The sequence below is a fragment of the Haemaphysalis longicornis genome, unplaced genomic scaffold (assembly GCF_048455015.1).
Source record: "Haemaphysalis longicornis isolate Haplotype H1 unplaced genomic scaffold, Haemaphysalis longicornis Haplotype H1 scaffold_15, whole genome shotgun sequence".
Taxonomy (NCBI): Eukaryota; Metazoa; Arthropoda; class Arachnida; order Ixodida; family Ixodidae; genus Haemaphysalis; species Haemaphysalis longicornis.
The window spans coordinates 11668871-11688333 of record NW_027526257.1 but is presented as its reverse complement, the minus strand read 5'-3'; the positions used below and the strand labels follow the sequence as shown (position 1 = coordinate 11688333).

At 45.3% G+C, this 19463-nt stretch overlaps 1 long non-coding RNA gene across 1 annotated transcript in view; it reads left to right on the top strand.

The window, feature by feature from the left end:
- Positions 1-19463, top strand: part of LOC144165757 (uncharacterized) — a 120446-nt gene that overhangs the window by 29244 nt on the left and 71739 nt on the right. The window lies entirely within an intron of this gene.

Sequence of the window (19463 nt, the reverse complement as noted above, 5' to 3'; positions counted from 1 at the left end):
TACTTGTAGGGAATCGAAGACAGACATCAGCCGACACTTCACAATGTTAATTTTGCAGTGATTGTCAAGAGAGAGAGGGAGAACATTTTTTAGCGTGACCTACACTGGCCGAGGTCGAGCACTTTCGGGTGGATCCTGGTGAGCCGTGGAGCGCATGCGCGAGGAGCAGTGACGTCACACAGCACACAGCTGGAGTCCCGGAGCAGTCGCCACCACCGCCGCGCCCGCCTCTCCGTTATGCGCATTATAGAGGCGTGACGTAATAGCCGCCGCAGACTGCAGACGCATTGGCGCCGGCTCGCGTCCAGCTGTGCGCCTCCATGGCGCACTAGCCAACTCAGGCGCTGCGCCGGAGCCGCTTGATAGCGCCTCTCATTTGGGGTATGCATATAGCAGGGCGTTTTCTAGAGAGCCAGAGAAGCTAACAATAACCAGCTGAACCTGAGCTCACGCTACGTATATCCCGGCTTAATGAGCTAAGCCCCTGCCTATTTTTTATTTACCCAAGGGCGATGTCGGGCGAGGAGTGGTGTCCGAGGGAGGAAGGTTCCGGTGATTTTGGAAGCACGAGCGACGATGGCTTCTTGTCTGCCAAACCCGAGCTGCCCAACACCCTCGCTCAGTGCTCACCTTCTCGACATGAGGGGAATGGGTTCTGAGGTCATTGCAAGAGGAGGTGATCCATGAGCACTTGTTTCGAAGTGCGAACATGTTCTGGTACTTTTATCTCCATCCCTTAGCTACGGATCTTCCCAATCCCCTCGCGGTTACTCTGACTCGCAACATATCGTTCCTACCGCAGAGTAGAAAATAAATTTAAGTAATCGTGTTTTGGTACTCTTCTAAATACCGCTCCTCCAATTATCGTGATCAAATTATTTCGGTGACGTTGTTGAACAATTTGGAAGCGTTTCTTAGTTGGTGGCTGGAACGTATTCACTCGAGGCACCCTTGTTCAGTTCCACCTATTATTTTTTCCCGAAAAAGTTACAGTACACCTCCAGCCGAGCTTCAAAAAATTGCGCCGCCAATACCCCTTTTTACTACCTGTTTTTTGTCTTTAATGTGCCTAATTTCTCAGGAAAAAAAACAAAAAGTAGATGTTTAAGTTCCTCGCTGAAAAACGATTTACGTAGGGGATTTTAATCGTTTTTTTTTGTTTTGTCCATGTACTCACGAACAGCCGAAGGATTTTATTCAACTAAGCTACGCATCGCATCTTGTCGTGACTACCACAAAAAGCGACACGTAGACACGCATCGCATTACCTTTACAGCTGTTGTGATGGTTGACGGAATTGCTTGCAGACACTGTCCAAACCATATATATCAGGTTGCAATTAGATAACTTAGTATATGCTCGCGTTCACGCAGCGAGTGGAGTATCGCCGACTATTTTATTCGGAAATATTGTCGGATCGATGCATATGGATGAAAGGTCATGAAGTGACCCTGCAATTGTGTTTACGTACCAATGCCGCTGTTCAGTACCGCACATAGAGTTTGAATGCCACCTTTCTATATATGTGCAAGATCGTCTTGGCAGAACGTTTTTGAGCAGAAAGTGTGAGGAAATAATTTGTTCCGCTTCAAACTTCCAAGCGAAGTTCTCCCCACGCTCACCTTGTTTGATTTCCTCCGCCATGTGGCCTTCACGCACTTGGCTTTCACTCATGCGGCCGTGACTCACGTCTTCCAGGAAGCATATACAGCGTACAGCGTACATTCGCGGTGTGCTCCACTCTTCGCTTCCAGCGAAGACGCTCTTTCGCTGCTTCGCATTTTATCTCACCCTAATGTCGCAGATTCTGCGGGACGCTTTTCGAGTAGTTTTGCTAGCTCCTCTTGACGTGCTCATTTTGCATACTTTGCAAGCCCGTGTGCGTCCCTCCGGCTCTATTCTAACGGCAACGCATATACAGGAAAGGCTATAGGTGTCTGCCCACCCCTGTGCCGTTTACAGCAAGTGATGATGATGATGGTTGGATGTCAATGGCGCAAGGCGAACTGGGCAAAGAGCGCCAAAACAATGGTTATATACGAGAGGTGAAACCGCAACCACTAAATACGTCAGAAGAAACACAAGTAAAATCAGAAAATGACCAAGAGCATGGCTGGTGTATAGGGCCAGGGAGTGATCATGTGTGGCATGAAATGAGGTCGAAAAATTTACCTTTTTTCTAAATATTTAGAAACACACTTGATCGAAAACATGGGATCGTCAGACAAGAAAAACGCTGTGTGTAGAGGGACGTGTAGTCTGTATAGTGGGAAGAGTTTGCGTCGCGTTGTGTGAAGCGGTGTGGATTGAATGAGTAAATGAACTACGTATACGGCCGCTCCGCATCTCCTGCAGTGGGGTCTTGAACATACTGTGAGCAGATACGAGTGCGTTGCATGGGTGTGCCCTATCTGTAGCCTAGCCAAGGCGACTTCCGTGTGTCTGTTGCGTGTGTCAGGGGTGTGTAGTTCCAAGCGTGGTTTTATAACGTGTAACTTGTTATCTTTCTGTTCAGTCCAAGTGTGTTTGCCATGTTCTACGCAAGTGTTCCCTTCTAACTCCAATTTTCAATTTCCAATTCCAATCCAATTTCTAACTGTCGCATGCGGTGTTTGAAATCCATTTTCTTTAGCCGTAATCCATTTTATAAAAAAGGTTTCCAACAAAAAATTACTGATTTAAATTGCATGTTCACGTAGCCTATAGCACATAAAAGGAAGGCGAAGAAAATGCTCAGTCTAGTTCTTTCCTTACGCTCAATAATAGTTCTGTGGAGCTATTCGAAACGGTTTTCACAGAGACAACAGTGATTTTGAAAGATGCGAATTTGAGGGTGAAACCAATATATTTGAGCAAAAAGAAATTAAACACGTTCCTCTCATCATCTTATAAATTACAGACAGGTACAGTCTTTATTCAATGTACATAGACGACAAGGAATATTTGTGGGTTACGTAGAATTCAAACCAAAATGAACTGCTTAATTGGGCCCTCACTATTGTATGAGAGTGAGGAAGTAAGGTATGGCTTCCACCTTCCTGGCATAAAACGGTTAAGCATCACTTGACAGAGAAGCCTCTACTCACATTTTTTGGCACATGCAAAGATCGCATGGCCTAGAAAATTAAACAAACATTGTATGTATTGTTGGAATTGTCTTGGTAAGCACGATCGGAGCATTTGGACGAAAGAATTTTCCCACCCGAAGTCCACTCATCCGCTCACCAACAGTGGGTCCGTTACTTGCTGCGAGATAACCTTGGTCGGGAGAATCTTCTTCTTCAGAGAAACCTCCTTCCAAGAGCAAGAACCTCTTATTTGTAGAAACTCCTTTATCTTAGCTATCATTTACCTTTCCCTTCCTTCTCCCAAAAGGCTTAGAGCCAGCTTTGCCTCCAATAAAGGCTCCCTCCTCTCTCTCTCTCTCTCTCTTTCTCTCTCTCTCTCTCTCTCTCTCTCTCGGAGATATCAGGATGCTGATAAAAACATTATTTGAAACTTTATTTCGTGGTCGTTCCACCTTTTGCTGGAGTTTGTTGGATTTGGTTTGGTGCTATTTCGCTTAAAAAACACTCCTGTGGAACTTTGCGGTCCACTCGAGAAAGCATTTCTTTCGGCTGCTGAATTGTCGGATCTTTGATATTAGATATTTTTGTTTTATTCCAGCAAGCCCATAGCAAATGGTATAGCTCCACCTCTATGCGGCAGTGTGCTCATGGATGTTTATAGGCTCCCGGGAATATTGCTTTCATACATTTGAAACTTTATTACGTGTTCGTCTGTAATCTTCTCAGTGTATTTAATTGCTCCTGGCCCAGTTATTTACCCGGTGGTGCCTACAGTCTTCTACGCAACGTATAGTCCTTTGTATTACTAGTGGTTCACATTTTCTAGCACCTTTCCTCGTCCCGGCGTAGGTTGCCGGGGGTATCTGTGAACCCAATGCAGCATGTGCGCTTTCATTCCCTTCTTCAAACTGATCGGCTTATGTGCATACAGATTCGGTTTGCAATCAAGGTTCTTTGATGTCATTCGGGATCTGGGTGGTTCTCGTTCGTAGTTTACTACTGGTATTGTTGCTGCAGGTTTTTGTGAGTCTTTAATTATGTTTGAGTAATTCTTTGCGGTGGTCACGAGTAACCGCGAGAGGTGAGGAATATATCAATACTGAATAAAGGGGACCAACCTTTCGATTCAATATATCATCTACTTTTTATTACTATTGCGATGTCTTTGCTGTCATGTTAAAAGAAAACGAGTTTACCAGACCGCTGACAAATTAGAGCTGACATCGATTTGTTCACAGACAAGTGTTTTCTTCATCAAATGTTTAGCCTTCGAAATCAACAGCCGGCTAGAGGCCGCTAAGCCTAGGCGAATCACAGCCAAGGTTCGGCCGTGCGCCGTTATTGCTCGGGGTGGGACAATCCTAGAATTTGGAAGAAGAGAACGAGCTGCAGTTAGCACTTCCATCTACCAGCAATTCTGGCAGATGACTGTACATATAGAGTGTAGCAACATTTCGCCCGAGGAAATGAATACGGTAGGATGGAAGGAGATGACGAGAAGTCGACTCGCTCGTAGGCAGCAGCAACAACGTGAAGCCGCGTCAACGGGGAAGCCAGGAGAAGCGATAACAGCAAAAAAGTCAGGGATCGCCGAAAGACGAACGAGGGCAATGGCCATCAAAGCGGCAAGCGACCGGCGCTACCGAGGGACAATATCAAGATTGAATGACCCCGAGAGGCAGGCTTAACGTGGCCACGTTAGGCCGTGTAGAAGTTGGTGCAGCAGTTCCCGCGGCGAGGCAAAAACGGAGGACACTCTGTGCGTCAACGCGCAAACGACAATCATTGCGATTTGCACAACGCTGGATGAACGGGCCAACCGGTACAGCCAAGTCAAATTGCTTACTCTAAGAGGACAGCAATACAAAATGTGGACATACATCACCCCCGCACGACACTGCGAAAGGCGTAATAAGGGGAATACCGCTCACCGAGAGCCCACAGGAGGTTCACGCCAAGATAGTCAACCGAAACAATCGGTTGGTGCTCTGTGCCGAACGAATTGGTACAACAACGGTGGTCACGGTTGTCTTCGATGGCACAAGGACGCCTAATTACGTCTGGCATGAGTCGGCATTGCTAAAATGCTGGCTGTACTGCAAAACAATCGAAGTATGCAAACAATGAGGCCGAATAGGCCACCGAAGAGACGTGTGTCCTAACCCTAACGAGTGAAGGTGGCCGGGCTGCGATAAGCCAATTCCAGCGACGGATCACGCATGAACGCACAGGTGCAAGCTGTGCGGAAGGTGAAGACAAAATGGTTTGGTCGAGATAAAAGATTTATGTGCCGAATTTATATTTTTTTATTTTATTTATTGTTCAATTGTTTTATTTATTCATTTATTAATTGTTAAGTTATTTATTGCGGGAAGGGTATCTGTGTGAGAGAATTGATCAAATGCTTTCTTTAGATCTACGCCAAGGATTAACGACATTCCTCGATCAAGGGCGTTTTCGAAATATATTGATAAATTCTTATGTGTATGTTGATTATTGTTAGATGTGAGCGAAATCCAAATGAGTTGTCGGTGAGGAGACGCTATTGTTCAATGTGGGGATTCAGTCGAGATACCATGTTTTGTTGGAAGAGCGTGCATCTGATTGAGGTGAGGGAAAAAGGACGCAGCTTGTAGGGCGAAATAGGTTGTTGATTTTGAACAATCAGTGTTATGCAGACATGTTTGACCTCAGTTAGTACGTGCTCAGATTGCAGGCGTGGTTGTAGTAGGGATCTTGGTGTTGGCTGGGTTGAGGTTCTTGGTTTCGGAGGGTGGTGTGTTATGCTGTCTGGTCTAGGCGTCGTGGTACGGGTGAAGGCACGTACGGCAGGCTACTGCTCGGCGAGTGGGAAAGTTGTGTCTTGTTGGTTGTTTGGTAGGCTGGTGTATATTATGAATGGAGCTTGTGGCTGCGCTGTCAAAACGCAAGTGTGAGTTTAAATTTGTCAGGTTTGTTTTGCTGTTAGGAGTGGGGTATCAGAAGTTATGTCAAGGAAGTAATCATCAATGGCGTGTCTATGGCCCAAACGTTCCCATGTCATGTGGTGGGCGTGTTTCGTAATGAAAAGATTTGGCGTAGTGTACCCATGTGGAGCGCTGGTGTAGTGTAGCGCTAAATAGGAATATATATTTCATTTTTAATGGTGATGCGGTTATATTGGGTTGCCTGTAGGAGTTTTTGTTTTGAATCTGAATGCGATAACACCACTCTGGGTGTGGGGAAATGAACTATCCGGTAAAGAATAATGGGGCTTTGTTTGTGCTAAAGATAGTTTTAATATATAGCGGAATGTATGCACTATTGGTAGAGGGATATCCATGTTTCACTACGAAGGTGGTTTCCGTGTTCTGAGTATTGGGTATGAATAGTAGGATGGCGTGAGCGGGCAGTTCGGGTCACAATTACCGGTATGGGGCTGTAACCTTACTTTGGACTAGCACGGCGGCGTGAGGTGATTTTCTATTGTGCAGACATGCACCCATTAGTATTCAGGTTTTCTGTATTGACCGTATATGACAGCGGAGGGTACCAGGTGCCGTCGATAAGGGCTTGCAGCTCTGCGCACTTACGGCGTCATCATCAAAACATTTACTGCCATATGCGGGGAGCATTAGTGGAGGTATTTAGTCGGCCCTTTTTCATAGACGGTAGGAAAGAAGAGTGATAGAGGAGTTGGGTTATGTTTTAAAAAAATATTGCATGTGGTATCTCTGTTGGGTGAGGCCACGGATTGTGCTGAGGAGGGTAACTACATTCGTGTTTTGTTCCTGGAAATATCCTTCAGGACGGGTATCACGATCTTATCGGTTGGGAGCTTTGGAGTGTCAATTTCGGGGGTGGGAGCACATTCAGGCTGTTGTAGTTGTGGTGTAGGTTGTGTAGAGTGATCTCGCAGTGCGCATTTTCAGCTCTAAGGCGCGCCACTTGTTGTCCCTGTAGCCTGAATTCATGAAGGATGGAATCAGAAGAATTGGCAAGAGGCGAAAAGTTGTTGGAAGGGAGAATAGCTGAAGATGATGAGCTCACATGTGCCGGTTGTTAATGATGTATTAGAAGGACCTGCGTGGGGCGGGTTTGCGCCGCTGACCAGCGTCCATTTCGTAGAGAGGGGCCGTAGCGCTGCTTGGAGTGGTTAAGAGGTTTTTGCTGTTCATTTGAGGGGGGTAACTCCGTCTAGGGTGCTCTCTTGGAGATATGTTTTTAGGCGGTGGTGTTACATGAGATTGAATGAACACGGTTAGAATGAAAACGGCTTGTTCCTCGAGCGTAAGGGCTCCTATGTCCTTTCTTTGTGCCGACTAGGTTGGTATAGTTAGCGGAGTCGAAAAGCCTGTGAGTGGGGGGGGGGGCTCGAGGAGATGATGCAGGGGGGTGAAACATATTCTGCTCTGTTGGGGAGCGGAGGCCGTATGTGTGGTAGCGGTAGCTCATCGGTGTTGGGGCAGACATTTGGTCAGCGCCTCGGAACCCAGTAAATGTGCCCTGGCCAGTTTGGGCGTGTTGTGGAAACTGCGAAATCCCAAAATGTAATCGTAGATCCAGTAGGACACACTTTTTTGGTACACGTGATATAGAACAGAGAAGTACATACCATAGGTCTTAAGGCTATGATTTGTAAATCTGCGTGCAACCGATAAGGTTGTGGATGACTTGTTCTGGTAGTAGGTCTAGTGGAAGCTCGGAGTACTCCAGTGCCGGTGTTTCTGGTGCTGGCACATGTGCCGCCAAGCCATAGGTCTTACCTTCGGTGGTGATCATGGTGATGATGTGTTTCAATGTGCAGGGTGAGGTGAGGCAAGTGTGAGAGGGAAAGAGATTCCCAGCCTGCACCACATATGTATCGCAGGGAGAGAAAGGGAACGGGAGGGGGTAGAAATATGGGTTGAGGTAGTGGTACAACGGTGGTTTGGGGCAGGAAAAGGAAGGGTAATGGAAAAGAGAAGATAGATCAGCGACCACCGCCGGGGAACGAGAAAACTATCACCAGGTTTTTTTTTGTTTTGAAAATGAAAGGAAAATTTTCTTGTTTGAAACGAAAAATCAGAAAACTCTACAAGTATTAAAAGAAAAATAACAAAAACTAAACCTTGAGAACACTTCGTTCTAAAAATTGATCTTCACTGTCGACTTGGATCCTTGGTAGACGTCTTGTCTTGTTTGTTCTTGTTCTTGATCTTGAACTTTACTTGATTCTTGATTCTTTGATCTTGGTTTGTTGATCTTGTTCTTCATGATTTGTTCGTGACGTGACTTGACCGGGTATATAGATCTGTTACGCCTAATGGTTTGTGATTGTTTGTTGTTGGTGTTCTGCTTGGTTTCCTTGTGTTGTTATGGTGTAAGAAGGGAATGACTGGAGATGTGGACGGAGGAAGCCTCACCAACATGGCGTTTCTGCTCCATCCCCGTATCATATCCCATCTTTATATTATCGTGATTGGTGGTGTTGGTGTTATGTTTGGTCTATTCTTATGCTTGTACAATGAATTCGTTAATTTTTAAAACCATCTCTTCTAAAATTATTCTTGTATCCTCTTTCTTAATTATTTCCGGTTTTCTGTTCTCTAAGTGCTCTCCTAGTTTTTTAACGAGTCTTTTCCTTTCATTTGTTAGGAGTGAGCATTCTGTTAGATAATGATCAAAGTTCTCTAAATCCTTGCTACACTTGCATGTAGATGCCTGTGTTATTCTGAATCTTGAAAAATAAAACGGGAATCTACCATGCCCTGTCAGGGCTTGGGAGGTGTTCGTAAGGTGTGATCACTTAAACAAAATTAGTCTGTAGATGCAAGACAACCTGATCTACATAAATGTGCAGTGTGCGATTGCAGCCGTAGGACGGATGAGGTTTACAGGGGTGAATACCGGATGTGGTTCATACTGCCTGTAGCTCCGAGACCGAGACTATCTTTATGTCAAATTGCGGCAGCGGAGATTGGGTAGTAAAGAACTGTTAGCGTAGTAGGCTCCTCTTATTTCTGTTGTTACCGGTTGCGTAGTTGATTTTCGAAGCGGGGCTGTGATTTGGTGGCACCATTTAAAAGACAGCGTGGAATCCTTGGCGCACAATAATCTGTAGGTTGCAGTTGGGGGTCACTCATCAGGAGAATGTTACTCGTAATCGACAGCGACATGCATTTCGTTATGTAAAGTTTCCGGTACAATATTTCATGGCGGGCGTTCGGCGTGATTAGCGAATTGCAACTCGTAGGTACTTGGGTTGCGTTAGGCGTAGTTCTAAATCCTGCCACATTATTCGTGGCGACAGCGTCTGCCGCTTCGGTTTGAAGTCGATTGCGGCGGCAGCCGCAGAGATGGCGGGAAAGGCTGACGGCAAGCCGAGGCCCGCCAAGCTTAGCCGGCGATCCAGCTGTTTAATTCGTCTGCCGATAATTGAGAGTTCAAATCGCCCAGTGGCGATTAGAATTATATCTGTCGAAAGCGTTTGACATGCTTATCACAGTGATGCCGAAGTGTGATGGTAGACCTGGTTTGTCCCGCACAAATGACGGTTTTTTAAACAGCTCATTCAACATCCCTTCGCCTTGTATGGCCACCTACCGCCGTTTTGTCCTCGATAGGTGTGGCGCACAACCCCCCATACCAATTATAGCACCAATGGATCTTGAGTATCGTGCCGCGCGCGTTGCCTAGGTCCTGCCCGCCTGCCAAATGCCCATGCGTAGTTTGAAGTCAGGCTCCGCCAACACCACTCCGCCTCTCGGAAGTACCAAACACCTCACCGCTTTAGCTAGTGCCAAAGCAGCCAAAGGCTGGTTGCCACTGTTACTTGGACAATTAGTCCGAACCGTCCCTTGAACACCAAATTTATATAAGCAATGAAGAAAAAATACGTTTTTTTTTTCAAAAAATGTAGTTTTCTATTTTCCCCCAGCTCTTGTCCGAAAGCAAACGATTCTTTATTCACAGAAAGATTATTCAATTTAGGCTAAAATTGTGCTTCTGCCACCAAACCATGCGTTTTTATGGTGTCTTCAATGACATCACAACCAACGATCTTCACTATAAACTTGGTGTGCTACGGTTCCTGGTTTACCACTCGTAAACTTTGTTGGCGCCACGATACCGTGGCGAGGCGTTTTCTGACTTTCCTTTGTTATTGACCGTATTTCTACCGGGCATGTTTTTGCTCAAGTAGAAAATATTTGTTTCGTAAAACATTGTCTTCGATCTACACATACGGTCACGCAATACCCTTTGCTTACGCCAATCGTTCAGTCTCGTGTAAGACGACCAAACAGTGCCTCAGCGTCGTGCAGCTAAAACGAGCATGGTGCCCGCAGTATCAACACCAGTACGTACCACTACTTTTATGTTTTAGTGCACTTTCCTGACACCCACTGTATATCCCACCATTGTTGCTTCTGTAAAAAGTATATTCCCCACATTTTCCCGGAAGTAGTTCGTTCGGCAAGCTAATAAGCCAAGCCTAATTTTTGTTTGCTTTTGCTGGCTTCAGCCAATCGCAGAACTGCACAAATGACATCCGTTCCGTTGCGGGTAATGGGTAGCTTAGTCATTCCCTTTTTTAATTATATGGCTTATTTTAGTGACTTTTACGTTAAAAGTGGTATCAGTGTAATTATAATGAGACAAACGTTCGAATAAACCAAACGTGTTTTCGCTGCATGGCCCCTTTAAGAAAGACGTTCGATGAGTGCGAAGGCGCCCTGTCCTACGCCACCCTGATCTCTCCTACCAAGCCAGGTGTCAACTTAGGACGGCTCACTTATGCATGTAGTACCACCGTTGGTACCTTCCTCATGCAACTGGTTGGCAATAATGGGTGTCCGTTAGCATTGTGTTCAAAGCATCTCTGCCGTTTAAGACGCCCTCTTCCGGCGGCGGCTCCACCGATGCAACTTCGGCCACTGCGTAGGTGACCTGTTCAGCTTACTACAGAGAGCGTTTTGCCATCTACGATGCGGTAAAGCACTTTCATCCGATGCTCAATAAACAAAACTGCAGAATAGATGCCGGTCGCAACCGAATAATCTACGTCTTCCGAAAACGGCTACATCAACCTACAACCTATCTTCCAGAACGAAGGTTTACCACAGAAAAAAACTAAAGTACAGAAAACAGGTATACTTGGAAAAGGTTCTTATTCATAGCGCAAATAGCACGCAACACAAAGGTGAGAAGGAAAAAGTAAAACCGCTGAAATTCAACTAAACGTTTATTAAAGGAACTGGAAACACTCGCCCCGCTTGCACTAGTGGTGCGAGGCAGGAGAAACTACAGACCTGGCAGTCTTTCTCCCTTTGTGAGAACCCGTCTGTTGCACTTCACATAGGTTTCCGCAATTTCAGCTGAACTTTCTCCATGGCTGGCCAGCCCTAATCGTTTTATGCGCAGGCTTGCACATCTTGCCCAAAAGTGGACCACGTTAGCGCGCGCTGGAAACCGCAGTGATTCCAGTCCGTGCTCCCCTTCAGGCTCCAAAGCACGTGAACTGGCGAAGAGAATAGCACGCGACAGATCATGCCATGCACTTGGACAGTATATTCTCTAAGAGCAAGGTGGCCGATGCCGGGTGCTCCACAAAAGACGGGCGCTCACGTGCACTTTTTATTTTGTGCCATTTTGCGCATGCTCCTCACGTGGCGCAAGCCATCAAGTAATCGTGGAAGACCCGGGCTCTGTACGCGACTGTCATTGTCTTGTGCGCTCGGCTGGGTTGAGTTTCCGGGTGACGCTTCTCGGCAAAACAAGACGCTCAGGCACCTCTGCTGTCACAATATATCTGGCGAATAAAAACACCTTTACAAACATGACAAATAAAATCTAATAAAAGCATATGCGCAAGTCCATGGTCTTACACACTACAGGCTTCCAGATACACAAATTCTGATGAAATCAAGGGTTTCACGGATGACTTTCTGGTGGGGAGGGTACATTTGAGAGAGAACGACCACACCGACCAAGTAGTGAAAAATAAAAAAATGCGCGCTAATCCACCCTGTGAAGATAGTTGGAAAACGAAGCAGTAAACGACACCCACAACGATCACCCAGGCGCCATCACTTGAATTCACACACGTTCCTCTACAAAGAGTGAAACCAGACAGAAGTGAAATGCACTTAACCGCACCCTTCAGTAGTTCAAAGAGATATTCCTTGTCTAAGGCTAAATTATTGCATCATCCAATAATTGGTTTTTAAGTTGTATTGGTGAAGCACATGAGTGGAAACTCTTTTTTATAAAATCAAATTAACCACGAACCCGGTGGTAATTAGACAATTTCGCTCTTCCTGCGTCTCTGCCCTCGCCGACGGAGGCGATGACATCAGCCGCAGAGACATAGAAGTGAGATGCCATGCACTGATGTGAGCTTCTATTATTTTTTAAAAACTCCTAGCGCATACGCAAGGTACTCACACAGCCGTTACACGTGCGGTGGGCGGAGCGCACAGCGTGCAAAAGGTCCCGTGGCACTATCACGTGGCAGTCAGCGAGAACGCATGGGGTAAATATGCAGATGTGCTCGGTGACTGCACCGTCCGTCTCTCCCGTCTCCGCGTGGGCTCGTAGTTCAATCGGTAAGACAACGGTCTCTCGTTCCGTTCCTCTATTCGTTCCAGGTTCGATTTCTGGCGGGGCCAGCAACTTCTATTTGTTTGTGGGAGGTTTCTGTTTACACTAACAGTCGCAAAAGAACCCTTGGGGGTAGAGGTAAAAAGCTTGGCTTTAAAACATAAAAGCCGTTTCGGCTCCCGTACGGGAGCCTTGTTCACAATGAATTTATTGCAGACAAAAACTGACTTAAGCAGGCTTAGAAACATGACGTAGGCAGCGTGCAAATATCGGGTGCAAGGTTCCGATGTTGAGATAAAATGTGTTAAGCGTTGTCTGTAATATTAAACACTCTAAATTTAATCTTGCGGCGAAATTATTTCACGCAGTGATGATGCGTGCATTTTCCCAGATTATCTTGTGGGCCGTCACCTGTGCATCTTCGGCGAGGGCATTTACCGCCAGTTTTTTCGTTTTCACGCCATAGCAGTGCTGTCCTAGGCGCCTTGGAAAATAGCCTATTTCGCCTACGTACAGTCATGAACAATTAAAATACGAGCCGCGGTGCTCGTATTACGAGCCTGGATGCGCGGCGGTAGGGCGACCGGACCCGTGCCGTGCCCCAAGAGGTCATCCACGACTGCAGCCTCCAAGATTTCTCTTCCGCCAGAAGGTGTCTCCCGTGCGTCGGTGAGAGACAGCGACATTCCAAGACAGCTGCGTCGGCCTCTCTGCAACGAGAGCTGGGAGCGCGGTCGACCACCACGGCAACGACATCCGCTAGACCTTGCAACACCGCTTCACCACAACTGCGCCTCTGGGACGTGAGGTAGGACAACCCCGTTCCCGGAGCGAACACCTACCGTGACCCTGTCATTACCCTTAAACACTTTCCCGCAAATTTGAACTGTACATTTTCTCTTCATTCCCTGATTTTGACTCTTTCGTTATTGCTTGATCTCTTTACCATTTCCCCTGCTGTTCTTTCGCTCTCCAGTGTTCTTTAGTTTGTTTACTCAATTTTGTATTGTTTGGTTTGGGTTTTGGGTGTCATAAACAGTCTCGTTTCCAAAGTTTCTCTCTTGATTTTAGTATTGTCCCCCGAACCTTACAAGATATATATATATATATATATATATATATATATATATATATATATATATATATATATATATATATATATATATATATATATATATATATATCCCAGATCCCAACCATGTGGCAGAGATAATTAGACGGATAAGATTGGGGTGGGGTGCATATGGCAGACATTCTCAGATAATGAATAGCAGCCTACCATTGTCGCTGAATAAGAAAGTGTATGACAGCTGCATCTTACCGGAACTGACCTACGGGGAAGCAACCGGGAGGCTCACTAAGAGGGTTCAACTTAAAGGGACAGACAACCGATTTTTGTCGAGTATATATTCTCTATCCCAAATGAAAGGGCATGCCTTAAAGCACCTTAACGAGAAACGGTTTTGCTGATAACGCTGTAGAACTTTTTAAATCGAATTTTTTGTTCTACGAGCCGTATGTGTCCCTCCCAAAACTAATGCTGGCAACCATGACATAGAGTAGCTCAGCAACATACTTTTGTCTGTATGCGAAGTAAAAAACGATATTTAAAAACTTGTTCCCAGCTAAAAAGTTCGAATCGCAGGCTTTCCTGTTTCTTTAAGCGTTTTTTAAATGCCAGGTTCTATTTTTCACGAATGCGCCATCTGTTGGCATAGATGATAGGTACAATCTGCCTTCACATTGTGGAGGCGGGAAGTTCGATTCCTCCGGGCGCGCTTTTTTTTTTTAAGCTGCCGTTGGCGTATTTGGAGACTGAAATAAAATATTTTGGCAGAACAAATGCCCCTGACTCAGACAGAATCGTCAAAGCTCCTTCGCTGGGTCTGTTTGCTGAACGCTGCCGTTGATTCTGGGCATGGTGGCTCAGTTAGCCCCACTGAGAGCAACCCAGCGGCGGCGGGCGGCGTGTCTTTAGAATTTTGAAAATAATGTTTACAAATACATATACAATTAAATTTTGTACAAATACTTGTGTTGAAAGGTTTTCAATACGTAAATAAACGTTTCAGCAGTTACAGTAGCTGCTAGGTTTGCAGGTCACGTGACACGGACACATATTGTAGTGCCAAGTTTGGACACTACGAACAACCACTACGAACAACCACCAGTCTTCATCTTGTACTGACTGGTCCCGCAGTCGAAACGTCAGTAAACCACTGTTTTTGTTTTTAATCGTGCGTCTACCATTTTCTTAAGTATTTTTTCTGGCTCCTCGAGAAGTTTTCTTTTACTGCTTATATATATATATATATATATATATATATATATATATATATATATATATATATGTTCTTTTTCTTTCTTCCGTGAGTATATTTAAAATGTTAACTTGACTAACCGTAGTAAATAAAGAGCCTAATACAGCCACGCCTCCTTTGGTTCTGTAGACCGCCGAGCTATCTTTCTGTATTTCCACAACCAGCCCCCCATTTCCTAACTGTATTATTCTGCGAAAGCGTAGCGAGGGTCTCGGTTCGGCTGCCTGGATGCCAAGGTAGCACATAAGGGTTTCCCGCCAGTTACCGGCTCATGACAGGCTGTAGATGTTCGAGTCACGCCCCGGGGGATCAAAAGAAGGTTGCCCTCTCCCCGTGTAATCAGAGTGGCTCTAGCTACCGCCCTCCAGCATCAGATACAGTTCTAGTAAATATAAATACCCTAGAATGTGAAGGAGAACACAGTCGGCCAGATAGCCGAATTTGTAAGGCATTGGAGATCAAATCGAAAGGCGTGGGTTCGGTCCCCACTCTGGGCGCGTGTTTTTCTTTCTTTCTTCTGTGCGTATAGTTCACAATGTTAGCTTGACTAACCGTAGTAAAAAGAGCCTAACTACGCCGCTACGCCTCCTTTGGCGTTGTATACTGCCAACCTATCTTTCTGTATTTCCTAAAAGGCCCCTCATTTCCTAACTATATTAGTCTTCGAAAGCATAGCGAGGGTTTCGGTTTTGGTTGCCTTGATGCCAAGGTAGCATAAGAGGGCTTCCCACCAGTTACCTGCTCATGACAGGCTGTAAACGTTCGTGTCACGCCTTGGGGGTTGAGAAGAAGGTCCCTTTCTCCCCGTGTAGTCAGAGTGGCGCTGGCTACGTCGCCCAGGTAGCCGAATTAGTAAGTCATTCGAGGTAAAATTGAGAGGCGTGGGTTCGGTCCCCACTCTGGGCGCGTGTTTTTCTTTCTTTCTTTCCTCTGTGCATATATCAAAATGTTAACTTGACTAACCGTAGTAAAAAGAGAGCCTAACAACACCCCTATGCCTTCTTTGGCGTTGTGGGCTGCCGACCTAGCTTTCTCTATTTCCTGAACGAGCCCCTCATTCCCTAATTACATTATTATGCAAAAGCCTAGGGAGGGTCTCGGTTCTGGCAGCCGTGATGCCAAGCTAGCATAAGATGGTTTCCCACCATTTACGGGCTCACGAAAGGCTGTAGACGTTCGAGTCACGCCCCAGGGGATATAGTAAATATAAATACCCCAGAAAGTGACGAACACAGTCGTCCAGATCGATGAATGTGTAAGGCATTCGATATATAATCGAAAGGCGTGCGTTCGGGCCCCACTCTGGGCGCGTGTCTTTCTTTCTTTCTTTCTTTCTGTCTTTCTTCCTTTCTTTCAATCTTTCTTTCTTTCGTGCGTGTATTTACAAATGTTAACTTGACTAACCGTAGTAAAAAAGAGCATAACAACACCCCTATGCCTCCTTTGGCTTTGTACACTGCCGACCTACCCTTCTGTAGATTTAAACATATATATTATATATATATATATATATAAATATATATATATATATATATATATATATATATATATATATATATATATATATATATATATATATATATATATATATATATATATAGATATATATATATATATATAGATATATATATATATATATACCGTGAAGTGCAGTCTTTAGTTGCTGCAGGAATACGCACAAAGTAGAAGTAGGCTCTTCGGAGACTTTATTTCCAACGTTTCGACCTGAGACAGGCCTTACTCAGGAATGAAAGCTTTGGGTAAAATCGTACGGACTCAGAGTGGGGGCGGCGCCCCAAAACACAAGCCACATGGGAAACAAACACACAAACGACCACACATACCATACAGAGCTTATTCTGCCAAATGGAGGAAAAAAAAGAGCCTCACAAAAAAAAAGGAGGAAAGGAAGAGGGAAAAACAAGGTGGCAAGAAGGAGGCAAGAAAGAGGCAAGGAGGAACACACTGCATGAACGCGAGAGGTGGGGATAACAGGAAATGCGACGAGTTCACGGGTGGCGAAAGGCCCAAAAACATCCGGTGTCTCCGAGAGGGAAAAACTACAAAGCACACGCCGCCACGAGCAGTGAGTTTACATGCGCGTCACCGGTAACAAGGATTAACTACCGACCGTCTTCGGCGGCATGGTCAAGAATGCAAGCGGGGCTCAATTCTGTATCTGAAGCGCAGGCAGCCTCCCCGACTTTGGAGGGTCCCACAAAAGCCAATGGGGGAGCCCATTTGAGGCGTTCCCTTCCCCGCCTACGCCTCCCTTTCTACACGGCGTCGCGTCGTGTCGCGCCAGGTCAATGGACGGCCTGTTAACTGTTAGTAGTCGGCCTGTCGCCGGCACGCGTGGACCCCTGGGCCCAATCTACGAAAATATGGCGGAGCGCGGCAATTTTTTAACAACATGAAAATAAGATGAGAGAGGTGATCGCCGGTATGTGCCGTGCCTCCGGGGCAACCAAAAAAATAGAAAAAAAAGAAAAGAAAAAGAGGGAAACAGTGAAAAAGAGAAGCAAAGCAAAACATGAGCGAAAAGACAGGGAGGACGCGAGCACTCCGTGAACACCAGCATTGGGGATCACAATGTGATTACAAGACACCCGAGGCATAAGCCACAACAGACACCAAAATAAAATACTTCTTACACGCTCGGTTGGAATGAAAAGCTTCAACATTCCATGTCACATTTCTCAAGGATATACTGGGTATGACATATGGTGACATAAACAGGCAATGGGTACCATCTGGGTATTAATGAGGCGTGTTATGCTTGCTGAGCGTTGAGACAAGGAAATGAAAGAGAAATAATATATACATATTTAAAAAAACAATAAAAAAATACAAAAATAGCGGGGGCGGGAAGGGAAGTGTTGGTAGGGGGCCGGGAGCGGACAAGATAATTATACTGACCGCAGAACATAATGGTAGGTTGTTGGTGTTACAATGTACAACCTCACACCTAGAGCAACAGGCTGCCTGTAAACCTCAGACCGTGCAATGCCCTGCGCGGGAAAGGCCGATGCACATGAAGGGCTTAATGTTATCATAGCAAAAGGACAACAAAACTACAAGGTCCCGTATGTCCCGGGGTCACAATGCCTCAATGGTCATGCAGCGTACGAATTACAGTCATAGTTCCAGGGCTCTCATTAAGACCATCTTCAGCGTATTAAATTTGTAGATTAAGTAAGACTCACATTGTTCTCGCTCCCTACAGCTAGAAAAACTGCTCTGTAGAAGCGTCACTTTAATGCATCGAAAGAGTGATTTTGCATCGCTAGGTGTCTGGACAAGGGAAGGTTTGGGAGTGCCTTGGTGTGATAGCGGTGATTGTTAAACCGCATTCGAAAAGGTCCATCCGTCTGTCCTATGTACTGCATATTACATCCGCCACACTCCAATAGGTAAAACAAATTGGATGAGTCACAATCCAATGACCCACGTATAAAATATCGGAAGTCCGAATGTGTGCTAATTGCCACCCTCGCGGTCTGCACGTGTTTACACACCAAACATCTGTTTTTGCCACACGGTCGGCAGCCTAATTGCTGGGCGTCCCTGTCTTTGGCGTGGACAAGATAGTCCCCTATGCTTTTTGCGCGCCTGTATGTTACACGCGGAGGATCACTGAAAATTTTGGAAAGTCGCTCGCTCGGCTGAAGAATGTTCAAGAGCTTTTTTAATATTTTATTCACGTTTGGCGGGCTACTAGTAAAAGTTACGACTAAATTAGCACGGGAATTATTCCCATCCTTATTATTATAATAATACCATTATTCCCTCCCGCTCCCGGAAAAACGGCGGATTTTTTCTCGACCTATATTTCCGCCTATTTAGCACTGTATTAAAGAAACATGACAAACACACGTCATTCGGCACTATTAAATATCTCGGAAACAGCCGAATAGCACTGGCAATGACGACTGCAACCTTGATATATATATATATATATATATATATATATATATATATACAGAAAGATGGGTCAGCAGTCTACAACGCCAAAGGAGGCATAGGGGTGTGGTTAGGCTCTTGTATTTTTCACTACGGTTAATTAGGTAAACATTTTTTTTAATTATACAGAAGGAAGAAAGAAAAACACGCGCCCAGAGTGGGGACCGAACCCACGCCTTTCGATTACATGTTGAATACCTTCGGTTACCAATTCGGCTATCTGGGCGACTGTGTTCTTCACTTTCTGGGCTATTTATATTTACTAGAAGTGTATCTGACGCTTGAGGGTGGTAGCCAGCGCCACTCTGACTACACGGGGAGAAGGGGACCTTCTTTTTTTAAAAAAAAAAAAAGAAGGTCCCCTTCTCCCCGTCCCATCTTTCTGTATTTCCTCAACGAGCCCCTCATTTTCCTCACTATATATATATATATATATATATATATATATATATATATATATATATATATACAGAAAGATAGGTCAGCAGTCCACAACGCCAGAGGAAGCATAGGGGTGTGGTTAGGCTCTTTTCTTTTTTACTACGGTTAA